Genomic DNA, 10,007 nt, shown 5'->3' on the forward strand with positions numbered 1-10,007 from the left:
TGCTGCATGTCCGAATGCCTTTATACCCTAAATTGTCTGAACAGTCTGCTATGGTCAAATCTTCTTAATTTTGATCTCTTTTCAGAAAAATTTTCGGCCAAAAACCGATTAAAAAGCTTGCCCCATTATGTAAAATGTCAAACGTTTAGACGAAAAATTGGCTGAGTAATTTGGCAAAGACGGCAGAGGTTAAATTTTTACAACTTGGACCCGAATTTGTACCCGAATTTGTACCCCTTAAAATTTATTGATTTGGGCTCAAATCAAATTAAAAAGTTTGACCCATGTCCAATTAACCTACATATAACACTGGCGGAGGTGTTTGGTAGAGTTTTCCAAGGTCAAATCGTTAGATGTTGACCCCTTTGACGTCAAATCTCGAGTCTGTAGACTGAAAATTGACAGAATAGCTTGGTAAGGAATGTACACACACAGACACACACAGAGACAATTTCACTTTCATAGATATACTTGTAGTTCTAGCCTAGATTTGCCTTACCACTTTCTGTTAAATTTCAAATGTTTAGACCAAAAATCATCTGAGTAATTTGGTAGGGACCGCAGAGGCAATCTTTTAAAACTTTGACCCTAACTTAAAGTTTTTGGACCAAATTTGGTGGAAAAGTTTGGTAGAATCTACAAAGGTAAACACTTTAAACTTTGATATTTTTGCAGCCAAATTTTCGCCCCCAAATTGATTAAAATGCTTGCCGCATGTCCGAATACCCGTAATGTAAAATTTGAAATGTTTAGACACAAAATTGGCTGAATAGTTTGCTAAACACCGCAAAGGTCAAATGTTTTGAATTTTGATCCCGTCGCACTAAAATTTTAGACCCAAACCGATTAAAAAGCTTGCCTATCTCTCAATACACTTTATGTAAAATTTCAAATGTTTAGACCAGAAATGGCTGAGTCATTTAGTAGAGGCCACAGAAGTCAATTTTTGAAAACTTTGAACCTAATTTTGACTCCTTAACATTTATTGTTTTAGGCTCAAATCAAGTTAAAAAGTTTGATCCATCTCCAAGTAACCTACATCTAAATCATCAAGGGTTTAGACCCAACATTGGCGGTGGAGCTTGGTAGAGTATTCTAGGCAAATCGTTGAACTTTAACCCCTTGACGGCTAAATTTCTGGCCGAAAACAGATAAAAAGATTTTCCAAAATCTCAATACCCCTTATGTCAAATTTCGAATATCTAGACTGAGATTATCTTGACCACAATATATAATAATGATTCAAAAAGTTTACAATAAAAATGACTCGTGCGCCATCACCGAGAATCGAAACCAAAACGTTTAGCTTACGATTTATTTTTTCCATTGACGTTAATGCCTGAGCTATGAAGACATGTTTGCTGTATGGCTAAAAATTAAAACATGAACCAATAGCTATTATCTTATGCATGCATATTCGTAATGTTTTTGTTCGACCTTATAACCTAGCAAATTCTATTTTTTTTAAATTTTCGCACTTTTGGACTTATTTTATCGGCTAAAATCCAAATATAAAGTTTCGCCTGGATCTCAATACCCTATATGTTAAGTATCATGTTTGTAGGCCAAGAACTGATAGGGGAGTTTGGTAGGCAAAGTTTTTAAAACAAATATATATACGCACACATAATATATATATATATATATATATATATATATAGAAAGACGTTTTTTTGCTATAAAATTTTCCGCAAATATTACGCAAGTATAAATCATGTAGAATATTTGCATGAATATAATAACACGTAATAGTTAACTGAAGATGATCATTCCATGAGAAAACCGAAAATACTAACATAGAATTAATTAAAATAAATGTTTAATAGAATATGCAAATTAGTTAGATCTTTTGCAGATGAATGCAATTCCACGACCTATATATAACAAAGTTGTGTTTTTTACTTAAATAAATAGAAAAAAAGGATTGCCTTTTTTCTGTTGTGCTTGGCCTTCGGGCACAGCCCCCCCCCTTCGACACAAATGAACTATTCTATTACCGTTATTGTTATCTTTTTTGTTTTTACACGCTAATAAAAAATGTTTTAAAAATTAGGTGCCAAATAGGACGTCCCCAAGTACAAAAGGGCGAATGCGGTATTAGGGTGGAAGAAGATTCTAGCTAAGAGAAAATTTTGTTTAGTTCTAGAGTGATAAGGATGACCAACGACCCCCAATATCACCCCCTTTTGAAATGCCCTTGTGCCTAAGTTTTTTGTTCATGTTAATTTTTGCCTGAATAAAAGATTTAATATCTCAAAGTGTAGTATCTGTTCTGATGCTACATTTAATGTAATTTGTCTGGGTCAATGGAGGGGAAACCCTCTATACGGAGACAATTATTAATTTTGGTCCCAAACAGAGTGCCCCTTTTGTCTTTTTTGGGAAGCTGGTCCCTCCCCCCACCCCCCACATTAGAAACGCTCTTGTGTCACATTTTGTTTTCGTGGGGAAGCAAATAAATACAAATCGAAAAAAGGGTTTTAATTTGAATATGAATGTACACACACGCACGCACACACATACACACAATATATATATATCTATATATATATGTGTGTGTGTGTGTGTGTGTGTGTGTGTGTGTGTGTGTGTGTGTGCGTACAGTAACGGAGGGGGGCGGCTTTGCTCGGGCGTAAAATACGCTTAAATACGATATTTGCATTTCTTCAGATTTCGTATATATTATTATAGAGTTGTGATTTCAAAAGCAAAAAAAAAAAAAAAATGTACTCAGGTGCCATCAGCTAGAACCGAAAACGAGACTGCAGCATTCAAAGCTGGTGACGTTACCACTGTAGGAACGTGACACGCATATAAACTAATGAAAAATTCAAAATAAACTAAGATGAATGCAGAAAATGTTCAACGAGTTTGTCAATTTTTACCCATTTTTAACCCCAATTAAAAACAAATTTCACCGGGTTAACACCCATACAAGACAGCCCGTAAAAAAAACAACAATCGTTTGAGGACCCTAGCGCCGCTCTGCGACTTTGCGGAGGAGATAAAATTTGAAAATATGGCGACAGACAAACAGACAGACCGACAGACATAGAGTCGTTTATATATCAGATGTACAAATATATGTATTAACTGATTTCACTTTAGAAACCTTGCTCGCATTTTGGAGGAAATCAGAGCTGTCGCATGCATGTAACACTCACCTTCCTCCTACATCTACTTCTCTGTCCACTTTGTTGCTTATAAATAATCATTCATGTATCACAGTTTGCGAGGTCAAGTGGTTCTGATAGGACAGGTTAACCTCCCCCTCCCCCCGCACCTTCGCACATAAAATAATCTATAAACGGACGCTTGTCTTAATAAAAACGATTTATTCACGTTTGCAACAAAAAAAAAAAAAAAAAAAAAAAGAAAATTCTTGTCGCATTTCCAAGCATTTCACCTTTCTCACCTCCTTCATATTTTCAATCTCTTTATCCATTTTTGCCGTTTAGAAGAAGTAATCGGTCATGTGACACACCGTGCGGGGTCAAGCGGTTCTGATAACACACCTCCATGTTTGCATTCGGTTGGTCGGGCCACTTTCGGATCCGCTGGCCAGTCTTATTTTTGCCGGTCAATCTAGCATATGACGATGTAACAAGTATCGCTTTACACTGGCAAGTCATCCTCTTCTTCGTTGTCTACGTTCGAAAAACTGACATGTCGTTGGCAAGGTGTGAAACGTCATGTGACCTGGCCGACGCACCGCCGATGCGTATTGTCAGAAAGGTGTAGCCATGTCTCTATTGTAGTGCCATCGCGCGGGAAACACCTATTCTGACAAGGGCGTCAACCTTCAGATCAGCAGTAATATGCCCCGATAGGGTTTACTGTTTAGAAGAATCGCCACCTAACTATTTTGATTAGCTTAAAAATAGGCGTCGTAGTATATACGTAATAATATTTACACATACTTAATAGTGATGGGACGATTCCGATATTTTTCCCCGATTCCCGATGCAATTACCGATTCTGTACTTAATTCCTGATTCCGATACAATTACCGATTCCGATTTCGATTCTTTATAAATCTCTAAATAGTTAACTATAAAAAGTGTTATTTTGTTCCGATTACTGTAAAAGTACATCTTAAATGTGCCTATATTTTCTCTAACATTAAAACACACTTGTGAGGAGGTGATCTCGAGATTTGAATTTTATTGGAAGTTTAAATCAATAAATATTTATTATTTTATTATTACTATAAGTAGTGGAAGATGTTTCTTAAACCAAAATCAAATAAAAAGGCTAATTTAAGGAATCGGTTTTGACATAGGAAAATAGGCTCAACATTTTCTGATTCTGATACCGATACCCCCAAAAGTTCCGATTTTTCCGATGCCCGATTCCGATTCCGATTAATCGTTCTAACACTAATACTTATATATTGTGTGTCTAGAGATTATATGCAAGTGCTATTTTAGTGTTTATTTAATGCTAGCGAAGGTACCCGGCTGTGTCCGGGTGTGTGGAGATGTAGTAAGGACCCTGGGGGGTAGAATTAAAAAGTGTTAAAAAATGGTATAATAGCGGAGTTCCCCGGCGTTGCTTGAGTCGAATAAGGAACACCGGGGTGGAGGATAAAAAAATAAATAAATAAAAATAAATTGGTAGTAGCGGGGGAGGCGAAACAACAGTAGGCAGTCTGGATGAAGAGAGAGAGAGAGATAGAGAGAATGGTAGTAGGCAGGCAAGCTTGAACCCGTAACGCGAAAGAGGAAAAAAAAGTGATGTCTTTGCCGATGTCCCCACAGTCCGACCGGAAGTTCAGAATGTTGAAATTAAGCGAAGTCAATTCAACCGATACGGTAACTTGCAAATATGTCCACGCAAAAAGTAACCCCTCCTTGTAGAAAACTGCTCAGTTGAAGGTGAAGTAATTAATGTTTTTTGTCAATTTTTCGATATTTATCGTCCGAGACGTCGTGCTTCAAAACGATATCAATTTCGTCAGGACCTGTCGCGTGTGTCGAAAGTTTTAGCAAGACATACATACACGCATACACCCATTTTAGTAGACAGGTGAGATTTATGTAATAGACTTACCTGGGTGCCTGGCGGTAGAGGTATGTGTTGAACAACAACAACAAAAAACATGTGATGGTTGGCAAGCAGGCTCAAACCCGTGACGCGAAGGCGGAAAGAAAAGTGAAAGAAAATGTGACGTCTTACCGCTACTTCATGGTGTGACCGGAAGTCTAAAGCGTTCAAATTTAACCTAGTCAATCAAAAACAAAAGAGGACTTGCAGAAAGCAAATTAGACATAAGGTCGTTTTTAATGTAGGGGAAAAGAAGTCCCCCCATAAAGGCGTCACTCCGACTGTATGTAAATAAATAGTAATTGTCTCAGTATGAAGGGTTCCTCCTACATTGACTAAGGATCAATTACAGAACAGATACTATCCGGTCTGAAGGCCAGGCGTTTGCATTCGAATAGTTTCACTTCATTTCTACGAAAAAGACAAACAAACAGCCAAGACGATGACACGGTGGGAATTTTGTTTAACTCGATCAAAAAAAAAAAAAAAAAAAAAAAAAAAAAAGATAGAGATGATGTTCATTTGCGGCGAATCTGAGATATTACGGTCTGGGACCTATGCGAAAACTTCTCGCAAGATCTAACCGATGCGAGAGGCCCAATGCAATAAGCCTTTCATGGACATACACAAACGTTCTCGCCCACTTTGCCTTTATGTAATAGACTAGCGGGGGTACCCAGCGTTGTCCTTGTGTGTGTGCGGGGGTATAACTCAAATCAATGATAAAATGGAAAATAAAGAATAAACAACTGAAAGGATCCTGTTTAAATGGTAAAACTTCTTTCAAAATCGGAAAAGCAAAAATAAAAAAAAAACAGCAAACGTAATGGAAAAATAGAAAGGAAAAAAAAGAATAAACAAACGAAAAAAAATGGCATAAATAACCTTGTTTAAATATTAAAACTAAAAAATTAAAAAAAAATTAGTTGGCCAGAATGTGGTGAGACGACAACCGCCGTGGAAGGCAATAGTTGCTGAGGATGATAGGAGATTCGAAGTTCCTATCCCGTCGCGGTAACCACTTGACGATGGCCAGAGGAATAGTTGGCCGAAACGTCATGAAACAACAAGTTAAAGATGAGGATAATAGTCCGCAATACACAAATGAATAAATAATACAAATTACTAATTTCAATAATGAATTCCAATTAATTAAATAATATTGTAAAAAGTAATACTAATATTTCTTTACAGGTGGAAATTGAACAAACGATTGTTCTTATTGGCTTTGTTAAATGCGGTTTAAATTTGAAAAATAACCAAATAGAAAAGTCTTAAAAATATATTTATTTGATATAAAGTTTTCTTTCAACGTACACATTTTAAACACATCTTATACAGAAAGTAATAGGCTGCCCACGAGTTCATTGACCATTACAACTTCCGTAACAAAATTTGCAAATGAAAATCCTCATCGGAAGCCATTTAAATAACACCTGACACACCTATAATGATAATGATATTTCAATGATTTTCTCTGTTTCGTTTTATCATGCTCACTTTCTCTTATTGCGTCCGTTGTCATACTTTCTAGATTGTTAATTGATTATTTTGTTGTGTTAGATATTTTTATTCCTCAACTATATTACCTTCTATTTGATAATAAAGTCCATTGTGTATTATTTGTGAATGGATTAATATAAATACCACCTCTCAGAAAAAAAACGTTATCCAGTAAAAAAAAACAAAAAAAAAAAACCTGCCAAAAGAAACTCTGTCAAGTGATCGGGGAAGTAATAAAAAATACAGCAAATCCGTCCGGCTAAACTGAATTCATTAAACATTCTATATGCAAATAAAACATTAATGGTATTTTTGCCTTTTAAATCATCATCATCATAGTAGTAGTAGTAGTAGTAGTAGTAGTAGGAGGAGGAGGAGGAGGAGGAGGACTAGGAACAGCCCCGAATAGTTTTGAAAAAAAGAATTGGAGAAATCGGAATCAGATGAATGATTGGAAAAATACAACGAACAACAATAATGAAAACGACTGAAATATTAAGAAAAACCCTTGAATATGGAAACTAACGCAGACGACCCAAAAGCGTAGACCAGACAAACTGCTGCAGAGACAAAACATAGAACCAAGAACATTGAAGCTGCATACATACAAGTTCTCTAACCCCACTTCCATCCCCCATTACAACATCACTGCTCCCGCCCGAAACAGAGTAAAACCAAATAGCCAAGTAGTCAAGGAGGAAGCAGCACTGACTAGACCTCCAGTGTATAAGTGCGAAGAGAACTGGGACCAAGTCCAGTGAAGCCCAATGGTCACTGCAAACGAGAAATCAATGGCAAGGAGCTGTTGCGATAATGCAAATTTATTTGCAAATGGCATCGAAAGAGGTGGAGTGTACTGAAAAATCTGATGACGTTGTCACTCAGCTTCCAGGGAACACCAATGAGATCTTTGATAACCTGTGTGAACGCTTCTTGTAAGCCAATACTACTACTACTACTACTACTACTACTACTACTACTACTAATAATAATAATAATAATTCGAAAACGAGAACCACAAAATCCTACGGGACATGGATATACAGACGGACAAACCATCCAAGCAAGAAGACCAGATGTCGTAATAATTAACAAGAAAGAAAAATCCTGTCAAATCGTAGACTTTGTAGTCCCAGCTGACCACAGGGTGAGTATGAAAGAAAAGGAGAAACAAAGCAAATACACAGAGCTAGTCAGAGAGTTAAAAGGGATTTGGATGATGAAGAAAATCAAAATAGTACCGATAATAGTAGGAGCACTAGGAACAATTCCGAAAAACTTCGAAAAAAGAATGTCAGAAATTGGAATCAGAGGAATAACTGCAAAAGTACAACAACTAACGATAATGAAAACGACTGAAATATTAAGGAAAACCCTTGAATGCGGAGAATAATGCAAGAAGACAATATAACGAATAAGCGTTACAGGGAATGAAGAACACCGAAGCTGCATGTCTACAAGTTCTACACGCCCCATCATGCATTCCCCCCATTGTTTCATCACCGCCCCCCCACCCCCCAAAAAATGATACCAAAGGGCCGAGAAGGGTCAATAAGGACTGAAAGACCGAGGAGCGAGCGCCAACCAGACCTCGGCTGGACAAGCGCAAAGAGAACTGGGACTTTGGGGAGACTAAGTGCCACTCAAATTTCCGTATAAACCAAGCCCCACTACCAGCGAGAAATCAATGGTAAGCGGCTGTTGCGATGATGCAAATTCATTTGCAAATGCTATTGAAGGAGGTGGAGAGAGCTGGACGTCTGGAGAGACTTGTTGTCACTCAACCTCCAGAGAACACCACAGGTTTCCAATCAGATCGTTTGTTGACTTGTATGAAAGCTCCATGTGAGCCGATAATAATAATAATAATAATAATAATAATAATAATAATAATAATAATAATAATTTATATATGGAAAGTAAAACAATTTACGTAATACCCCGCTTTTATATATATAAGTGCGAACAATATCGAATCATAGCTAACTTTGTTGGCAGGTGTACGCTCGCGCATATATATATATATATATATATATATATATATATATATATATATATACACACACACACACACATATATATATATATATATATATATATATATATATTTAGGGGGAGAGCGGAAAAGTAAACGTTTGCACATGCGCGTGTGTGTGTGCGTGTGTTAAGATATACGATTTTATGCTTGTATGTCCGACGTATGTAAATTGTTTACACTTTGTGCTCACGTATATCCTTCAAGTAAACTGTCTCGAAAAGCACGAAACCACTCGCCTCTGCGATTGGTCATGTCAGTTCCACACGTTAGTACTGTCACACTCCATCAAACATGGTTCGGTCAGCGTATCTTCGTCTGTAGAAAGGTCCACCTACGATGTAAAGAGATAAGACATATTGTGCTTGCAATCATATCATGCGTGTGACGTGGACCCATTCCGTCTATTACGAACCGATTTCAGATGGCAGGTTTTAGTGACAGTTTCATGGCGACACACTGACACACTACGTGTACACAAACACAACACACAACAGATATGCACAAATATATATCTACACATACGCATACACACACACACACACATATATATATATAATTATCTAGTAGAAATATACATTGTGAATTATGTATATAATTATATCTCTATCCTTCTCTCTTTATATATTGAGGGCGAGTCACGGAAAACGGATGTTTAAAGGAAAACAAAACTCTACGAGTATTTCAAGATTACCTTCCTTATTCCCTATTCCTTACTCTAGGAGAGGAAAACATCTGTTTGCCGTGATTCACACACACACACACACACACTATATATATATATATATATATATATATATATATATATATATGTATATATATATATATATATATGTATAAGCCTGACGAATTCTCACGAGAATAAGCCCTATACAAATTCTCATGAGAATGAAACGCGGAATATTCTGTGTAGCTTAATTGCCATATATATTTTTATAACTTACTATATATATATATATATATATATATATATATATATATATATATATATATATATATACAAGGCTAAAAATTAAAACATGAACGGGATACTAAAAAGAAATATTAAATATTCCTGATAACGTATTCTTTAAATGTCAAGGGATTAAATAAATTTTAATATTTTGGAGTATTTTGTCGAATAATAAATTCTTATAAATATTAATTTGGTCTGGAATTGTGTTCTTTAACGACAAGTTCTATTTCTGACATTGGTTGTATTGAGTATTTTTTTGTCTGGTTGGGATTACTACATACATATTAATATGTATATTCTCTTTAAGTTTACAGGAGTTTTGATGTATTCATTTTTTTTCTTGCGGACACTACGTTTCGGACAAATAAGATAAAATAATATATAATGCCCGTACAGACCCCAGAATGCAAGACTTAAAAGGCTCTTATCTGAAGAGCACATATTTTAATTTATAAGACTAAAAAATCG

This window comes from Euprymna scolopes, chromosome 8 (assembly GCF_053919585.1).
Source record: "Euprymna scolopes isolate OS-2025 chromosome 8, ASM5391958v1, whole genome shotgun sequence".
NCBI lineage: Eukaryota > Metazoa > Mollusca > Cephalopoda > Sepiida > Sepiolidae > Euprymna > Euprymna scolopes.